Genomic DNA, 20,235 nt, shown 5'->3' with positions numbered 1-20,235 from the left:
AAAGCACCTCCCGTCTCTCCTCCGTCCTCCTCTCTGCTCCCTATCTCCCTTGTTTCTCACACTACAGCCTTGTCCACCAGCAGGTGCTCTAAGGGTCTCATTCAGTTTGGAAACAGGATTGTAAGCAACAGGATACCAATGAAACGTGGCTTCAACAATTGGGATTTGTTTTTCTCACAAAATTAAAACCCCATAGGTTGGTGGACCCAGGGTTGAATTCAGCTGCTTGATGATGTCAGGGTTACGCTTCTTTCTTTTCACTGTTCCCTCATGGTGACAAGAGGGCTGCCAGTGACAGGAGGGCTGCAGCAGCTCCCTGCATCAAAAAGAGGAAAAAGACCTTCTCTTCACTATAATTCCTTTTATCAGGGAGGAAAAGATTGCCTCAGAAATCCACCACGAGACCCTCTTTCCTGTGCTATTGGCCAGTGTCCCAACTGCAAGGGTGGCTGGGGCAGTTTGGACTTGATATCACACACTGATGCCAGCAGGGAGGAGTGGACATTGGAAATAGTCTGACTCAGGACCTTCCTGCTTATGAACACAAATGGGCCTGAAGTTCACAGACGAGTTTGCATATTACACACCCTTGGACTTGGGGTGCACTGCATTGAGTGTGTGTCAACTTTGCTGCAGTCCAAAGAGCTGTGTGGAACCGTTGAGTTTACTGTTATACAATAATTGAGTTTTACTTCCTTTTTTCATACTTATACATTAGTAAGGATAACTTCAACTCTATAAAATTTTTTGTACTTTTTTGGGAAAAAATATGTTTTCCTCCTTTTTGCTGTTCTCTTTCTGGAAATCCTATTACATGTTTGATCTTTGGTGTTCATCCTCTATGTCTTATCTGTCTTCTCAAATTTTGTGCCGTCTTGTCTTCTGGTCTATTTGGTAATATGTACTACACTGTCCAATATGGTAGCCATAGACACATATAACTGTCAAAAATTAAATTTAGATTAATTAAAATTAAGTAAAAGTTACAATCCAGCGTCTTAGTTGTAGCAGGTCATATTTCAAGTATCAATAGCAACAGGTAGCTACTGTGTTGGACACCACGGATGAGAAAGATTTCCACTGTCAAGGAAAGTTCTATTAAATATCACTGGTTCAGAGCCTACTTAGAAAAGCTTTCTGAGCACGGATCCAGACAGAGTCTGTGAGAGTGTCTTCAACAAATATTTACTAAGTTAAAAGAAATCAGAAAAATTGTGTAAAATAGATTTAAAACACCGGGGTCCATCGCTCTTTGCTCTACTGCGTTATAGGAAACTTTGTTCTAGTAAATTCCCGTTAATAAGTAATCATAAAATCAATCACATGACATATTTTATATCTGTTTCTTCTACTTTGTTATTTAGTAAACAGCCATTTTAAGTGGTCATACTTTTGAAAGATTTAAATACAAAATTAAATTGTCAAATAGTGGTGACTTGTATTGCAAGCAGAATTACTGTAAAGATATATATATATATGACAGTTAATTATTCAGAACACTTAATGGGTTCCATTAATGTGAGCAAATTCAACTCATTATTTTCCCAGCAGTTATCCTTACTAATGTGTACGTACGAAAAAAAGGAAGCAAAACTCAATTATTGTGTAACAATAAACTCAATGGTTGTACACAAGCTCTTTGGACTGCAGCAAAGTTGACACACGCTCAATGCAGTGCACTGAAATCCAAGAGTATGTAATATGCACACTTTGTGTCTTCATTATTTGTTTGACTGTTTTACTTTTAAAAACCTTAGTTTTAGGGACTTCTCTGGTGGTCCAGTGGTTAAGACTCCATGCTCCCACTGCAGGGGGCATGGGTTCAATCCCTGGTCAGGGAACTAAGATCCCACATGCTGTGTGGCATAGCCAATAAAACAAAAAGCAAAAGAGACCCCCAAAAACCTTAGTTTGGAATCATTACAGATTCACAGGAAGTTTCAAAGACAGTACAGAGATGTCCTATGTACCCTTCACCCAGATGCCCCCAATGGTGACCTCTTATAGAACAGTATCAAATACTGGTAGTTACAGCATCACAACCAGGAAGTTGACATTAGCACAATGTGTCATTTCATCCCGTGTCTAGTTTCACGTAGTCGCTATAATCAACTATTGTACTAGATTACACATTATACTATATTAAGGCTATTCCATCACCACAAGACTCTATTGTGTTAGCCGTGTGTGGTCCCCACTGCACCCTGACAACCACGAATCTGTTCTCCGTCTCTGTGACTCTGATCTCGGGAATGTTACGGAAATGGAGGCTGACTGTGCAGCCTTCCATGTTAGCTGTTCACTCAGCATACTATCCTTGAGATTCGTTCAAGGCGTTGCTTCTACAAAAGTTTCTTTTTATTCCTGAGGGTCACGGTATGCATGTCCTACACTGCGCCTAACCTTTTGCAGGACGTTTTAGTTGTTTCCAGTTTCGGGGCAATTACAAATAAAGCTGTGGTGAGCATTCTGGGAAGGATTTTGTGGGAGCCTAATGTTTCAGTTCTCCAGGATGAACGTCAAGGAATAGGATTGCTGAGTTGCGTGCTAAGTGTACATTTAATCACTAAAGAAGCTGCCAAGCTATTTTCCAGGGTCGCTGTACCATTGGACGGCCTCAACAGCAAGGTGTGAGAGGTCCGGTTTCTCCACATCATTGCCAGCGGTAGGCACTTTCACTGTTTTTAATTTCAGCTACTCAGTGGGTGTGTAGGATAGCTTGTCATGGTCTCTATTTGCATTCCACTAAGGGCCAGATGTTAAACATCTTTTCACACGGTTCATTTGCTATCTGTACGTACCCCTGGTGAAATGTCTTTTAATGTCTTTTGCACGTTTTCCAACTTGTTTGTGTATTTGGTTTTTACTGTTGAATTTCTAGATTTCTTTATATATTCTAGACGCAAGTCCTTTGTCAGATATGTGGTTTGAAAATACTTCTTTCACCTTCTTAACAGGGTCTTGACATAGCAAAAGATTTTAATTTTGATGAAGATCAATTCAGAATTTTTAAATGGAGCATTCTTTTTGTATCATGTCTGAGAATTCTTCACTAAGCCCTAGGTCCCAAAGCTTTTCTCCCATGTTATCTTACAGGAATTTTTTAGTTTTATAGGTTGATATTTCATATTTTAATCTATGATCCATTTTGAGTTAATTTCTATATAAAGACTAAAATGTATTGAAGTTCATTTTGGTGCTGATGGAATTACTCTGGCACCATTTGTTGAAAAGACTATCCTTCCTCTGTTGAACTGTGTTTGCACATCTGTCAAAACTCAGTTGACCATACTTGTGTGGGGCTATTTCTAGGTTCTCTCTTCTGTATCTTTGATCTATGTGTCTATACCCTTCACTAATGTCACACAGTCTTGATGATTATAGCTTATAGTAAGTCATGAAATTGAGGATACTTTCTTCTTAGATCAAAATTGATTTAGTTGTTCTAGTTCCTTTGCCTTTCCATACAAATTTTAGAATAATTTCGTCTATATCTGCAGAAAGTTTTGCTGAGATTCTGATAGGAATTTCATCAAACCTATATATCATCTTGGGGAGAATTACCCTCCTTACTACATTGAATTTTCCAATCCACGAACATGGCTCGTCTTTCCAATTATTTAGATTTGGATTTCTAAATTACTAATGGATTTCTTTCATTAGTACCTTACAGCTTTCAGCATGCAAATACTGTATGTGTTTGGGTAAGTATTTTTAAGTATTTTAAGTATTTCTGAGCAATAATAAGGTGTGTTGTATTTTAAAATTCCACATGTTCATTGCTAACATATAGAAATACAGTTGAGTTTTGCATATGCTGATCTTCTGCAAGACTTGATGAATGCACTTACTAGTTCTATGAGTTTTTGTAGATTTCTTGGGCTTTTCTACACAGATCATGATGGCATCTGCAAATGGATATCTCTTATCTGTACACCTTTGTGTACAGATAACATAAAAACATAAATGTTTTCACCATGTTTCCAGACCTATGTTGCGTGTGGGTGGGAGAGCGGACACCCTTGCTTTGTCTTGTTTTGGTATCAGGGTCATATTCACATCACAGAATGAATTGAGAAGTGTTCCCTTTTCTTCTCTTTGCTGGAATACATCATGTAAAACTGGTGTTAATTCTTCTTTAAACATTTGGTAGAATTCTTCATTGAAGCCATCTGGACCAGGAAATTTCTTTTTTAGTATCTTAAATTATGAATTCAATTTTCTTAATAAGACTCTTCAAATGATTTCATATTGGGGAAGTCATTCTTTCCAAAAACGTGCCTCTTCCTCTGGCCTCTGTTGCTTCCAACAGGAAATTTGCTGTCATTTTAATAGCTTTTCTTCTATAGGTCAGGGGTCCTTTCTCTCTTACTGTTTTCTTTATCTTTAGTTTTCAGAAGTTTGACTATGATGTGTCTTGTGTGGATTTCTCTAAGTTTATCTTGCTTGGTAATTGCTAGGCTTCTTGAATCTATAGGATTTTGGCTTTTATTACATTTGAAAAAATTTCAGCAATTATTTTTTAAATGCTTTTCAGCCCCAACCTATTTCTCCTCTTCTTCTGGGACGTCAATGACATGAATATGAGACTTTCTGTTATCGATCTGCAGGTCTCTGAGGCTTTGTTCAGTTTTTTCAGTCTACTTACTCTGTGTTCTTCAGATTCGGTCATTCTTATGTCTGAACAGACAGCAAGGGTCACCAGACATAGGCGGAGGTCTGCAAAATGAGAGAAAAGCGAATAGAAAGAGAAAAGCAGAAAACTAGTAAGAACTTAAGGAAATGATTAATGAGTGAGGGAAATTCCAAAAGATATTATGTCCATTCAGTAAGCAGTGGGCGCTATAGAAAGAAAGGACAAGAGAAAACTCATAGAACTTAAAAATATAATGGTCAAATAACCAAATTCAGTAGGAGCCTGGAAGGTAGATTTAAGGAACTCTCTCAGACCAGAAGATGAGAAGGTACAAAATCAGAGAAAGAAGATAAGACATCAACACCAAAGATCAAAAGTGTGATAGGATTTCTGGAAAGAGAACAGCAAAAAGGAGGAAAATATATTTTTTCCAAAAAAATAATACAAACATTTTTATATAGTTGAAAGTAGCCCAATTTCTCAACTGGAAGGAACCTACCATGTTTCAAATAGAACAAAAAAGCCACAGGCTTAGGCGCCTCAGAATTTGACTATCAGGATAAAGGCTTTTTCAGGAAAGAAGGTCACCTGAGAATCATTTCTGACAAGAGTTCTCATCAGGACATTAGCTGCTAAAAAAGGGAGGGCGCTTCCTTTTTGTTTATTTCAAGATTTTGCTGGTGTTGTTCACTGTTTTGTCTGTTGTTTCTGAACTCTGAGGAGGGTCCATGAGTACTTGAACGTCCTTTTAACAAACAAATGAATGCAGGAGTTGAGTGAGGGCGGGAGAAGTGTACACCTTCCCATCAGGAATGAGCTTCTTTGTCAAGCCAGCGTTCTTTAAGACATGTTGCTCCCATGGTTCCCCCTCCTGTAACAGGGTGTGGGTCTGGCTGGAGTTCGCTGCTGGGTGGCTTGATGGGACAGTGGTGCCGGTGTCCGTCCTGCTCTGAGTGTAAAGTGAAGAACCTTTGTATCCTATTACCAGTTAATCACTAAAGGGATGTTGCCTATAAGCTTAACTTCTACACAATGGCCCATCTCTCCGATCCCTGCCTCCGAGAGATTAAGGTAATGAGCATTCAGCTAAAATACCTGTGTTTAGTTCCCAGGAAACCTCCTGAGCAGGCCCACCTGTGAATGACTGCACGAGGGAGAAATTAACACCTCCCCTCCGGAGGCTGACGGGAACCAGGAAGTGCTTGGCTTTAGTCCCGCCCCTTTTAGTATAAAAGGAGCCTGAATGCTGACTCAGCAAGACGGTTCTTTGGGCGTCCGGCCCGCCATCTTGCTCTGCTGGCTTCCCAGGTAAACTCACTCTTCTTTGCCCCAGCAGCTCGGCTCAGTTTATTAGCCTGTCGTGTGGCGAGCAGTACAAGCTTGGACTTGGTAACGAATTTTGATGAAGCCACCCAGGAGCCTTGCTGCTCGTGGCCTGCCAGCCCTGGCTGGGGAATTCTGGGGTAAGACCCTAGCAGCTGCCGGGACCCCTTGTCCTGGGGATCTGCCTTCAGAGTTCTCTGAAGCAGCACCGGCCGCCCCAGCGCTGGGCAGTGGAAGGAAGGAATCGACGTTTGGGAGCCGACGGGCTGCGTACGGTAGGGTAAGTGGCTCCGGTGTGTACAGCCGGGAACTTGATTCCTCTCCGTTTGGGGCGTTTTGTTTTGTTTTGTTTTTGCGGCGTTTGGGGCTTTTTCTCTGGAACAAGCCAGTTTGTTTCGTATTGGAGTGGGGTGTACCCTGTTGGAGAGAGGAAAGAGTTGTTGGACTTTGACCCGATTTGTGAACTGGTTCGTTTGCTTCTCTGAAGGCTAGCACTTGTATGTGCTGTTTGTGTTTTATCTTGAATTTCTGTCTCGAAAAATGGGGAATGTTTACTACCAACTAAAGATTCTAAAGAACATCCATCGCCCCCGTTCAGTGGGAAATAGCCCGGGCAGCCTTTGTGCCTTTTCCCACAACTGTGGACTGGACGTTGACAGTGGGTAACGGTAATCGGGAAGAACCTCTGTATCCTGTTACCAGTTAATCTCTAAGGCGAGGCTGCCTATAAGCTTAAATTCTCCATAACGGCCCATCTCTGGGACCCCTGCCTCCCAGGTAATGAGCATTCAGCTAAAATACCTGTGTTTAGCTCCCAGGAAACCTCCTGAGCAGGCCCACCTGTGAATGACAGCAGGAGGGAGAAATTAACACCTCCCCTCCGGAGGCTGCCGGGAACCAGGAAGTGCTTGGCTTTAGTCCCGCCCCTTTTAGTATAAAAGGAGCCCGAGTCTGACTCAGCAAGATGGTTCTTTGCGGAGACGAGCCCGCCATCTTCTTGGTCTGCTGGCTTTCTGGATAAAGTCACTACTCCTTTCCCCAGTAACTTGTCTCTCGATTTATTGGCCTGTCGTGCGGCGAGCAGTATGAGCTTGGACTCGGGAACGTGAGGTCTGAGAAGGGCGTCTCACGGCAAAGGTGAGAACCGAGCTGAAAGGGGGCTCAGCAGAGAGGCACACCTTGGCCCCCGGTGCGGTTCCCACAGCTGGGCCAGTGAGCGGGAGCTGGCTCCAGGGAGAAGGCAGAAAGGACCCCAGGGGTTCCTCTTGGTGCGGGGAGGTGGTTGCAGGGGGCTTCCTTTCACGAGGCCCTTTGCATTTTAAGGGGATTGGAAGGCGGTTTTAGGGGGTCGTGTTTGTTCCACGTGTCCACCCGTCACACAAGGGAAACGCTTCAGGAGAAGAGCAGGGATGCTCGGCTGAGGCTGCCGGAGAGGAGGAGCTGAAGCCAGTGTCTCCTGGCCAAGAGCCGTAACATCCAACCAATGAATGACAGGCACGGGGCTCTGATGCCCACGTCTAAGTCTTTCCAGTGAAGACCTAGTGCGGCCTCAGCAGATAGTGATCCCTCTTCCACTTCGGTGCAGATTTATTTTATTACTGCGTAGTCTGGGTTTTGTTTTGTTTGTTTGTTCCTTTTTTTTCTGTACGCGGGCCTCTCACTGTTGTGGCCTCTCCCGTTGCGGAGCACAGGCTCCGGAAACGCAGGCTCAGCGGCCATGGCTCACGGGCCCAGCCGCTCCGCGGCATGTGGGATCTTCCCGGACCGGGGCACGAACCCGTGTCCCCTGCATCGGCAGGCGGACTCAACCACTGCGCCACCAGGGAAGCCCAACTTTGCATTTTTATGTAGGTCTGTGACCCACTTTGCACTAAATTTTGTGGAAGGTGTGAGGGCAGTGTCTAGATACTTACTAATCGTTGTTTGGTCCGTGGATATCCAGTTGTTCTGGCACATTTGTCGAGAAGCCACCTCACCCCCGCCTTCTCATTCTGCTGCCTTTGCTTCTCAAGGGTCAGTTGACTACTGCTTGTCACTGGGTCTGTGTCCAGGCTCTCTGTCCTGTCCTGTCCATCTGTTTGTTCCGTTCACGATTATGTAGCTTTACAGGACATCTTGAAGTCAGGTCCCACTGGTCCTCGTTAGAAGCTTTGGTTCCTCCTGTGTAACTCTTGTTTCCTTCTTTAAACTCTGAGATGACCACAGGGTGCGCGGTGCGGCTTCTTTTTTCTTAGCTTATTTCCCACTGTTCACTCCATAGTTAAATTCCTTGTAGATGTGTTGTTGCAACTTTAATTGTGGTACCCACCCCTGCCTTACTGCGTGGTTATTTCTTCACGGTCAGTGCGGAAGGTAGGTGCGTTTTCGGAATGGACATGTCTGAGCACGGCTGTCGTGAATGGTCTTGGACAACCTCAAACAATTTCCTGTGTTTGCAGAGGGCCAGCGTGAACGTGGCGGTTTAGCATAACCAAGTGTAAATCGGCAAACTTCTGCAGATGAGCTACAATATATCCTATTTCCTCTTTGATAGTTGTGTTTCATAATATATAATACTATTATAATTTAAGTGACATCGTACATGTTCATAAAGTACTATTGCATACCTAATGTTAATATAGACAAAAATCAATGATGTATTCAAATTTGAAAGGGATGGAATATGAATCTGATTTCTGGGGCGATGACAAGATGGATCAATAAAAAGTTCCAAAGATGGCATCACTTCACTGGTACACTCCATGTTACTCAGAATAGGTCCCGCAGTTTTTGAGACACAGATGCAGATGCTAGAAAAGCCTGCTGAGATTTGCATTTTAATATTTCCTGAAGATTCAAGTACATCCAGCTAGAATTTGCAGGAAGAGACTTTTTCATTCGAGCTATGCTTTATCCGAAGGTCCCTAGGCCTTCAGTGTTAATAGTTGCTTTGAACATCGCTGCGCTCTCTCCAGTTGCCTTTTTAATCACCGTTTGTGCAGCTGCATCATCATAGCTATTTGTCTGCTGCTCTTTCAAGCTGGAACACTTCAGGCCCTCTCTCTTTTTATTTTGTTTTTCAGAGTCAGCTTTGTGTTTGCAGTGTCAAGATTTACATTTGAAAGAGACAGGCAGGGAAAGGAGAGAAGATAAAACCCTCTTTTCAGAGACCCCTCTTTTATTTTAATTGAAGTGTAGTTGATTTACAACGTTGTGTTAATTTCTGTTGTACAGCAGAATGATTCAGTTATATATATATATGTATATTCTTTTTTGTATTCTTTTCCATTATGGTTTATTTCAGGCTACTGAATATAGTTCCCTGTGCTCTACAGTAGGACCTTGTTGCCAAGGGGGAGGGGAGGTGGGGGAGGGATGGACTGGGATGGTTAGGGGTTAGCAGATGCAAACTAGTACATAGAGAATGGATAAACGACCTCATTTTCTTTGCGACGAATTTCACAGTGACAAGGATGTTGGGCACTGCTCCTTTTCATGTCTGGAAGCTTTCAAGAGTGTGATTTTAACAAGGTCTCGTTTTTCTTACTGTCTTTTCCTTTTTTATAAACATGAACGTAGCCGGGTTAATTATTTCATTCTGTCAAGTGAACATGCAGGACCAATGCCTGGATAACATGCTGCAGAGTATTTTCACAGGGCTGTCACCTGTCTTGCAGTCCCTCAGGGTGACAGGTGTGCTTTAGCGAGTGATGGTGTTGCTTCTAAAGGATGCCATTTATACCACTGACAGCGTGGATTTTCCTATTTTTATAACAAGAGTTTTCCAGCCGGTGGAGGTAGTGTTTTAGCCTAATAAAATTAATATATCATGGGAAGTTTCCAATTGTGGGAGTAAAGTGTCTCGTGCAAGGGGCACCTCTTTTTAAATCTGTGCAACTAAGGGGATGATTCTGGTCATCAAGGTGAGGCTCACTGGAGGCAGAACAATTTTGGAAAAAAGGAAAGTTCTTGGGTTCAATTTTTTTGAAATAAATTTTATTTATTTAATTTTGGCTGTATTGGGTCTTCGTCGCTGCACGCGAGCTTTCTCTAGTTGTGGCGAGCGAGGGCTACTCTTCGTTGCGGTGCGCAGACTTCTCATTGCGGTGGCTTCTCCTGTTATGGAGCACGGACTCTAGGCGCGCGGGCTTCAGTAGTTGTGGAGCGCAGACTCAGTAGTTGTGGCTCGTGGGCTCTAGAGCGCAGGCTCAGTAGTTGTGGCGCACGGGCTTAGTTGCTCCGCGGCACATGGGATCTTCCTGAACCAGGGCTCAAACCCGTGTCCCCTGCATTGGCAGGCGGATTCTTAACCACTGCGCCACCAGGGAAGCCCGGGTTCAATTTTGATCTGTTAAAATTGTGCAGTGGCAAAGTCAAGAGGACAATTGAATATATTCAACTCAAATTCAGTTAGAGATGAAGATATAGGAAGAAATAGCACCTAGACAACGACACTGATGTGGTAGCGGATGAAACCCCCCAGGGGCAGAGTGTAGAGTCGCAGGAGAGGTCCAGCATTGGAGGAAATCCAGAGTTTCATATGGGCCAGAGGAGAATCAGCCAGAAGACTGGGGTGGGGGGGGGCGACCAGGGTCAGGAAGAAGGGTGCAGGTGTGTGATTTCAGGAAAGTCAGGGAAGAGCGAGCTTCCAGTGGGAAAGAGGCATCCTAAGTGTGAAGGCTGCTGAGGGGCCAGGCTGAGAATGGCAAAGGGTCCCCAACATTCAGGAGCCGCCGTGAAAGCCAAGATGCAATGTCCTGGGAAGTGCCTGAATGGTGGACAAGGGGAAACTCTCAGAGACAGTCACGTGCGGGGGAAGGAGAGTGAGGGGTGGTGACTGAAGGGGGAAGGGGGTCAGGGGAGTGGGTTTTCTAAGCGATGAGAAAGATTGAAGTAGCTGTTGGGAGACAGCTCCTTACGGCTCTCTCAAATGTCTCATGTCTGCAGGCAGAGGCGTTGGCTGCCTTTGCTCTGAACTGAGTAGTGAAGAGCTTTGCAAGGTGCAGCATTTTCCTCTGAGCCAAGGACAGATCTGTCCAGTGTCCACTACAGAAGGTAATGTCTCCCTCTGGGACAAAGCTCAGGCAGGTGTCATGCCCACCATAAAATACCTGGGCTCCTGAAATGCATCCTGGGATGAATGCAGGTATTACTTGAGCCTCTTCACCTGGCCCTGTGAGAATCGGGGTTTGGGGAACAAAGGCGAGTAGGCCAATGTTTACGTTGCTTGCTGTGCTCTCAGTGATAAAATCGTTTGTCTTGGACCCAGGAGTTCGTGTCTTCTTGCATCATCTGTAAACTGTGGTAGCTCCTTGCTTGTCTGTAAGACGGCTCTAGTTAGAGAAAGGGTTTGGCATTTACTACTTCAAAGAAATAATTTTCCCTCAAAGTCTTGTGTCAGTATTTGTGTGTGCATGGGAACTTCTCATTTTCCGCCATCCGGATTACTCTGAAGGAGGCTCTCTTTCATGTGTTGCACATTCTGCTCTTGAATTAACTCTTCAGCCACTGTAGAAAACAGTATGGAGGTTCCTCAAAAAATTAAAAATAGAATTACCACGTGATCAAGCATTTCCACTTCTGGGTTTGCATCTGAAATAAACAAAAGCACTAGCTCAAAAGGATCTCTGCGCCCCCATGTTCATTGCAGCGCGATTCATAATAGTCAAAATGCAGAAACAATCTAAGTGTCTACCAGTGGCTGAAAACACACACACACATATGTGTAGATATATAACATTTTCTTTATATATATGAATATTATTCAACTATAAAAAGGAAAGAGTCTTGCCATTTGTGACAACATGAATGGAACTTGAGGGAATTAGGCTAAGTGAAGCAAGTCAGAGAGAGAAAGGCAAATACTGTATGATCTCACTTTTATGTGGAATAAAAAAGAAAGAGTTCATAGACACAGATTGGTGGTCGCCAGAGGCAGGGGCTGGGGGAAGGGGGTCAAAAGGTACAAAATTCCTGGGGCTTCCCTGGTGGCGCAGTGGTTGAGAGTCCGCCTGCCGATGCAGGGGACGCGGGTTCGTGCCCCGGTCCGGGAGGATCCCACATGCCGCGGAGCGGCTGGGCCCGTGAGCCATGGCCGCTGAGCCTGCGTGTCCGGAGCCTGTGCTCCGCAACGGCAGAGGCCACAACAGTGAGAGGCCCGCGTGCCACAAAAAAAAAGGTACAAAATTCCATTTACAAAATAATAAGTCATGGGGATTTCATGTACATAGTGACTATAGTTAATACCATCTTACATATTTGATATGCTAAGAGAATACGTTTTTGAAAGTTCCCATCACAGGAAAAAAATGTCTAACTATTTGTAGTGACAGCTGTTAACTAGGTCTATTGTCGTGACCATTCTGTAATATATACAAATATCAAATCGTTATGCTGTGCATCTGAAACTAGTAATCCTGATCCTGCAAATTCATTCCCCCACAAAATTTATCATTTGCCTTGAACTGAGAAGTACTGTCATAATTTTCAGAAAAATAAACTTTTTTGTTCATTTTCAGTCAGAAAAATAAACCATTAAAAAATTTTTTTGCTTTCAATTTGGAGTTTATTTATTTAGTTATTTAGTTATTTTTTGTGGTACGCGGGCCTCTCACTGTTGTGGCCTCTCCCGTTGTGGAGCACAGGCTCCGGACGTGCAGGCTCAGCGGCCATGGCTCACGGGCCCAGCCGCTCCGCGGCATGTGGGATCTTCCCGGACCGGGGCACAAACCCCTGTCCCCTGCATCGGCAGGTGGACTCTCAACCACTGCGCCACCAGGGAAGCCCATAAGTTGATTTTTCTTACTTGTGAAAAGTATATTCAGTCACTCAGTAATACTGATTTCTGTTCAAGAACCCTATAGTCGAGTTGGAGAGAAAAGATGAACACACAGGAGGAGAGGCAAAGAATTTTCCTCTGAAAACTGGTTGGTATAGCGTGCTCTAGGATCTCAGGGAAAAGAATCAACAGAGGGTAGTCCTGGAGGGCTTTACGGAGGAGGTGGGAATTGAGCTTGTTCTTAGCGGATGGTTAGTATTGGAGCAGCTGGAGAGAACAGAGGGAAGGTGTTGTAGATGTGGAACAAGATGGATAAAGCGTGGAGGTGAGTAGAGGGCTGCGTGCTTGTCCCAGCCAATCCTGATGAACTCAAGTGATTAGTTCAAAACCGCTCCCATGGGGGTGTCATCTCCATCCTCAAGGACCCCAGGAGTGGAGGCAGAGGACAGGTGGTGAGGAACGAGCACAGCCCTGTGCCACGGGAAAGGTTCACCCACTGCACCCGGATGCCGAGGGGGAGGGGCTCTGTGGAGGGAGGGATGCTCAGGCGGGGACAGCGCCGAACAGATGCAGGGAATGGGGGGCGGGGCTGGTGTGAAAGCTATTAGAGCTCAGCCCCGCGCGTGCCCGCACAGAGAGAGGCGGCCCCACCTGGGTCCCTGCGCAGGACAGGCAGGTGGAGCAGGCCAAGCCAGAGACGCACGCCCAGTACTAGGGCGCGCCCCTGTATTTCATTAATCCTTTAGCACTTCCCCTAAACAGGTCAAGTCCCTCTCCCCCAGTCTGCGGGGTTTACCGATTTTTGTGGTACAGAATTCTGCTGAGTTACTAAAAATCCATTTCCAATTTATAGGAGCAAGATACGAAACAGCTGTCACTCAGCGTTTCTTTATTGACCCAGGAAGTGGAAAAAAGGCTTCAGAAAACAGAGGAGAAAAGGAAGAAATTGCATGAATTCTTCAGACCGTAGCCCCTACAGAGAAAGCCTTTTTCCTGCTCCACTTTCCAGGTGTTTGGTGGAGGGCCAGGAGATGAGGTTTCGTCTGCTTCCATTTCATTTTCCCTGAGTCTGTTTGACTCGGGTGCTAGAGGTGGGCTGAGCTGGTAATTTATGCTTTTGGAAGAACATCAAACATCAAGTAGCTCGTTCCCTTCGTCTCTGAAAGGACCAGGCAGTTCATTAGGATGGGCCTGTGGCTTTGATGTGAAGCAGGGAAATCTTAAGGAATTCAGGACTGTTCAATACAGAGAATTTTTCAGAAGGAGATCTGGTTCACAGTTGTGCTGTGAGTGATTCTAAATAGCAAAACCAGCTGGACCATCAAGGCCACTGGATCTGAGAAGTGCGGCTTTAGATGTGGATGGCGGCCTGAGCGCTCATCCCTAAGGCTCCCTCCACCTCCAGCCCCCTCCCTGTGCGAGCCTGTGGTACTTTGTGTGTCGGTGTGTCGGGCTGGTCGGGGCTGGTACGTACATCACGGGAGAACTGGACACCGAGGCGCTTCCTTGGAGGCCCACAGCTTGGGACAACCGCTTGCCCACGGGCCGGCTTGTCCACTGCGGCTCGTAGAGTGGAAATCGCCTAGCCTCCCAGCACTGGCTGGTTTCTTGAGAGGTGGTAACAGCTGAGACTATTAATTCAGGGCTACATCCAGCTGTGAGTAACAGAAATCTGATCTAGGGCGGCTTAAACCAATTAGGGGTTACATTTCCCCTGTAACGACACGACCAGAGGCAGCATCCCAAAGCTAGCCCAGAGATTCACGATGTCATCAGAGACTCAGGCTCTTTCCGTTGCTCTGGTGACCTGCGCAGAGCAGGTGACGGGCTTTTTCCCTGTGCTTAGAATGTGGCTTCTCTGCCTGCAGCATCGGGTACCATTCCTGCTGGTAGAAAGAGTAGGGAGCCAGCACCTGCCAGCACTTGTCCGCCCAGCACTCCCACTCTCACCCGCCGGCCAGGACGGCGCCTTCCCTCCTGAGGCAGGCTGGGAAACTTGGTGCCTTGGGGGCGCACACCAGTGCCACCAAAAAAAAAAAAAAAAAAAAAAGAACTCACAGAGCCAAACGCAGGCAAGAGGGAAACAAAAAGCAAAAGCACAAAACCCTCACCTAGCAGATGTGGCCATCAGAGGGGCGAGGCTGGGTGAAGCACTTGGGCGGGGGGAGGGCTGCCACTGAAACTTAGCCGGTAAAGAAGTTACAGCTTTCGGGCAACAAGAAGGACCAGGAGCAATTCAGGGGGTTTGATTAGGTCAGAACAGAGGGTTCTCGAGCTAAGACACATGATTTTTAAAGGATTTATTTCATAAAATGCAGGAGAGGCTATTCACGTTACTCAGAAGAACTGGCTAGAATTTGAGTGTTCCAGAAGAGAAAAGAAGGACTTGGGGTGGCGTGTGGAAAGGGCTTATCAGCTCCCAGTAGGATGAACTTCTTTGGAAAATCCTGCATCACAAAGAAAATCTTATAAAAACAAAGATCTGGACAGAAAAAGTTACTCACCAGGACAATGGCCTTGGGGAAGCATCTGCAGGACCGGAAGCCAAAAAGTAGTGGGTTCACACCTGCAGGCCTCACCCCCCTATCCTGGCGGGAGTGAAAAGGGCTTTTGCAGATGTGAAAGGATTCCAGGAGGATATCATGGAATATATTTAGGGAAGTACACTAATCAGATCAACTGCTTGTTTCATAATTAGGAGAAACTAGAAATTATGAAGATTTTGAGTTTAAACTAGCAATTACAGTAAAAGTAAATCATTGAGGGACTTCCCTGGAGGTCCAGCGGTTAGGATTCCACGCTTCCAATGCAGGGGGCACGAGTTTGAACTAAAATCCCACAAGCTGCACAGAGTGGCAAAAGACAAGAAAAAATAAAGAGAGAAGAAAAAATATTTAGAAACTTCCGTTGATCATTAAAGGGGAAATAAAGTGAAAATTTCAGTATTGCTCTGAGATGTTTTTACAACCAATTCAGTTGAAGCTTCCCACCTAAATTAATGGGACCGTTTCTTCATATGCTCAGATCAGAATTCTAGGGATTCGCTGTGACAAACATTCAAACAGAGGAAAAGCCCTCAAAGTCAGGGTGAATGAAGAGCACTAGACTGCAGAGGCTCGGGGGAGAAAATGCAAATGCAGAATTTAAAGCAGGCAAAAGATGTAAGGGAGAAACATAAGGGGAAACAGTTTCATATTCATCTGCTGGTCTTTCCCGAAGACCTGGTCCATGTGAGGCAGGGAACAGGCAGGAAGGGAGAGGTTGAGGATCAGGGGAATTCAGGGGCTTGTTGATGGCTAGTCACCCTTGACGCGGGGTTCTGGAGATCCCAATTGGGGGGTTGCATCTGAGGAGCTGAGAATAGGAGCAGTGATGGCAGAAGATGCAGGAAGTGTAGGCTTTAACGCACAGACGATGAATGGCAAGTGTAGGGTACACCCGCTACCACAGCCCGCACCAAGTCCAAACGACGCTAAGAGATCACAGAGCTCTTTCCGCTGAGCCCAGTCTTAGCCTCAAAGTCCTTTGAAACACGTGTCTCCAGGCAGCCCCTACTAATTGGTCAGAATGGGCACAGAAGATGAAAGATTGACCACAGTTGCTATAAATGCTGGGCAGCCACTGAAGATGAAAAGTGACACAAACACATCTTTGTCTTCACTATGTTGGTCCAAACTCATGGCATCCAACTTTCCCATCAAATGCAGATGTGCTGGCCCTCTGCCTGCTCGCCCTGGGACTGGGCCACCCCCTGCTCTGCATCCCAGGGAATCATGTTCCCCAGGTCTCCCTGCCTCTGGCATTTATGCAGGTTCAGCCAGTGGGAGGCACCTGCCCGAGACTGGAGGGCAGGTGGGGGGTTGGGCGTGATGCCGGGGTGTTTCCCCTCCTCCCCTCGGCTTTGTGGCGTTCCTGGCAGGACCAAGTCCCCTCGATGGGCCTGGGCGCCCCGGGAAGGCCCCGGCTCTGTGGGCTCAGTTCTCACCTGCTGGCTGGCTGCAGTTCTGGCCTCTGGATCCTGGACCCCATCCGTTTCCCTTTGGCCCAAGGAGGGACAAACCGCCTGGTTTGTCTGACCACCCACGCTTTGGGTCCTCAGCTCTTTCACTGCCCGCGCAACTGATTCACAAAGTTCAATGCCTCTGTTTGAAACGTCTTCTCGATGACCCCTGGCTGATTCACCTGTGTCATTCCTCCCCTGTCTGGATCCACTGTCCTCTCTGCTCACCGGCAGGTGACCTCCCATCACGCGTCAATACTGAGTCTATCAGTGTGTGCAGTTGTGGGCCCAGGAGAAGAGGGATGGATTAGGGACAAGAACAAGATGGAGGCTGGACTTGAGAGAAAAAGACTTTTCCATCCCCGTTGACATTCCAGGCAGTGGCTCTGGACAGCGTCCCTCCGTGGAAGTTTCCTTCTGAAGACACGACGCTGTCACCTTCCCCCACTGGCCCAGGCAGGCTGGAACTGTGATTAGTGCTCTACGTGAGCAGAGAGAGCTAATGAAAATCTAGAATGTACTGGGGAAAGGACTTTCCATTCCTCTACTCGATGCCCATTTCACAACTTCTTGGAGAAAGACAGAGTAGTGGGGACCATGGTGTCAGCTCAAAACTGAAAACTGTCTTTCTGTCTCTCTCCCTCCACCTCCACCCGCTTATTCCATCACAGCTGGAAAGGGTCCGAGAAAAAGGTAACAAAGACAATGGCCTAGACGTTCTTCAAGTCCACCTGGAAATTTTCCTTCTGGTTAAAAAAGCCCACAGGAAGGGCGATGACCTTCTGGTATCGTGTTTCCTTCTGCGTCTCTACACGGTTCCGATTGTGTGAAGATAACTTTTTAGTGGGTTTTGAGGCACCTCATATTTTATTTGCTAACATATAGAAATGTGGTTTCTAAAAACTCATTATCCCTAAAGGATGAGGTTGACGATGTCAGCTGACTTTGATTTTAGGCAACAGTGAGTAATTCTGCTACCTCAGCTTCTGGAATGATCCTTCAGATCTGCAAATTCTCTTCTAAATCAGTTATTCTCCACACAAGAATAAGTTTTGCTTTATTTTTCATTTTAGGAATAGCATTTCTCACTTAATAGAGCTTTCCTTTTCCCACGCATTCTTCCCCCCACCCACCCCGCCCCAAAATCAGAGGGACTAGGACGCTTGAAAGAGGAAAATCGCATTTGTCTGACTCGTCTCCTGAGGGCGTTTCTAGCCAGTGTGGCTCAAGGATGAGGGAGCTCCTGCAGAAGGTCTTATTGGGCTGAGGAATCAAAGGTCAGAACTTGAATATTGGAAAAAATTCAGTTTATGTTTGCAAAATTGAATTTGAGATATTTAAAGCTATTAAATAACATGAAAGAAGTAACTTTGTATATGTTATGGTTAAAAAGGTCCCGAGTTGTGTGTGTGTGTGTGTTTTGTTTCGTCATTGGGCTTTTTTTTCTTTTTTAGTCAAACTGATCTGGTTTTGAACCCCAGTCATTTTGCCAACATCTCAAACATCACATATGTGCTTTTCACACTCATTCTGCTAAATTCTTCTGGGATATACAACCAGGTGTCTGTGGGAATTTGAATCCAGGGGGAGCGGGGAGCAGCTTGTAGGAGCCCTTGTAACTTTATTAGTAAAGGTCTTTCTCCCTTCTGTTCTTTTATCCACTTACGGGACATTAAAATATTGACATATATCATCAGCTTCAAAATAGCTGATGATAGTTTCCAAACAGCCTTTCTAATGAGTAACGTGACCCCAGGTGCTTGCCACAGGGCGTGATGGCGGCTGGCGCTGACAGCGCTGGGTGCCGGGCCCTGAGCCAGCCTGTACTGCTGCGAATATCTGGGGGCTCTGACCCCCTGGCATACCTGGAGCACATAAACGAATAAACACAAAGCAGGACGTGGATTTTCTTCTCTGCCCAGCCACTCTGTCAAAGCCCGTCTCTTCCCACTAGAGCACAAGACCTCCTAAATACTTTTAAAATTTGCTTTTTGTAATTATATTCAATAGATATTTTAAAAATGTGTAAAATTAAGCACAATTAAGATAAGTAAGGTAAGATCATAAGATATAAACCACCCATTTTCCCACCATGCAGAGATAATCGCTTGTTCTACTTATTTTGGCATATTAAAGTATTTTTAAGTCATCTGTGTATTTACGTATGGCTCATATGTGCATATGTATATAAATGTGTAAGTAATATATGCGTGTGTGTGTACATACATGAGAAAGATTTTAATTATAATATACAGTTTCTGTCCTATTTGTTGACCTTAACATTATACCATGAACTTTCTCCTATCTTATTGTGTTTTTAGCCGTGGTTTTCATAGCTGTGTGGAATTTCCTGAGGCTTTGTACTCGATGGTGTGTCAGCAAAGTTGGGTTGTAGAAGAGTGAAGGACATTTCCTTGGAAATACTGTGAATTCATGGTGAATGTCCCCATGTCTTCTGCATAGGGCAAGCCCCAGTGTTTTTCCTTGGAATTCATTTTGTTCCTTAGACAGAAAGGTTAGGTGAAACAATTACAGACTTTGGGTTGAGAGGACCTGAACTCAAACCCTGCTCTGTCACGACGAGCTTCGTCCAAAGTCTCCTGGGGCCTCAGTTTCCTTGTGTATCAAGTGGGGGTGAGGATGCCTCCCAAGGGTGTTGTTGAGGATTCCCGGGATCACACTGGCCCAGAATCTGCTACACAGCGGGCGCTCAGCGCCAGCTTCAGTGCTGATTCCTTTTTCCAGATTTCTTTTTCCTTGGGGAAGGGTGAGGGTGGCTGGCTTTCAGAGTCTGATTATTTGTCTCATGACGACCGTTAAGTGTGGTGGTCCAGTGGGCCTGGCAGCTTAGTGGGGCCCTAGTGGCCTCCTTCAAGCAGCCAGTGACACAGAAGCATCCCAGCAACATGAGTAAGGGCTGTGGAACCAGCTGCTTGGATTAGATCGTGGTCCTGTCATGGACCAGCCTTCTAATTCTTATTAAGTTATTCTGCCTTCCAGTCTCTCGGAACCATGAGTACCCCTTCTATCTCAAATTTCATTTCAATGTATCAATATAACAAAATTATTGAGATATTTTACATTCATTTTTTCACACTAAGTCTTAGAAATCCAGGGTGTATGTTACACTCCACGTCTCAGTTCTGATGAGACTCAGCTGTTCAGTATCCTCCTGTGGCTTGTGGCTGCTGTGTTCACAGCACATGCCGAAGGGTCCACTAGTTTAATGACAGCATTATTTTTTTTTTTTGCGGTACGCGGGCCTCTCACTGCTGTGGCCTCTCCCGCTGTGGAGCACAGGCTCCGGACGCGCAGGCTCAGCGGCCATGGCTCACGGGCCCAGCCGCTCCGCGGCATGTGGGATCTTCCTGGACCGGGGCACGAACCCGTGTCCCCTGCATCGGCAGGCGGACTCTCCACCACTGCGCCACCAGGGAAGCCCTGGTGTTACTCTTTTTTACAGTCTTCCAATTAGGTCTCAACTTTGTGCCGTTTTTTTTCTAGGGGTGGCTCATTATT

Source organism: Tursiops truncatus, chromosome 14, assembly GCF_011762595.2.
Source record: "Tursiops truncatus isolate mTurTru1 chromosome 14, mTurTru1.mat.Y, whole genome shotgun sequence".
Taxonomy (NCBI): domain Eukaryota; kingdom Metazoa; phylum Chordata; class Mammalia; order Artiodactyla; family Delphinidae; genus Tursiops; species Tursiops truncatus.
Note: the sequence above shows the minus strand (reverse complement) of the source record.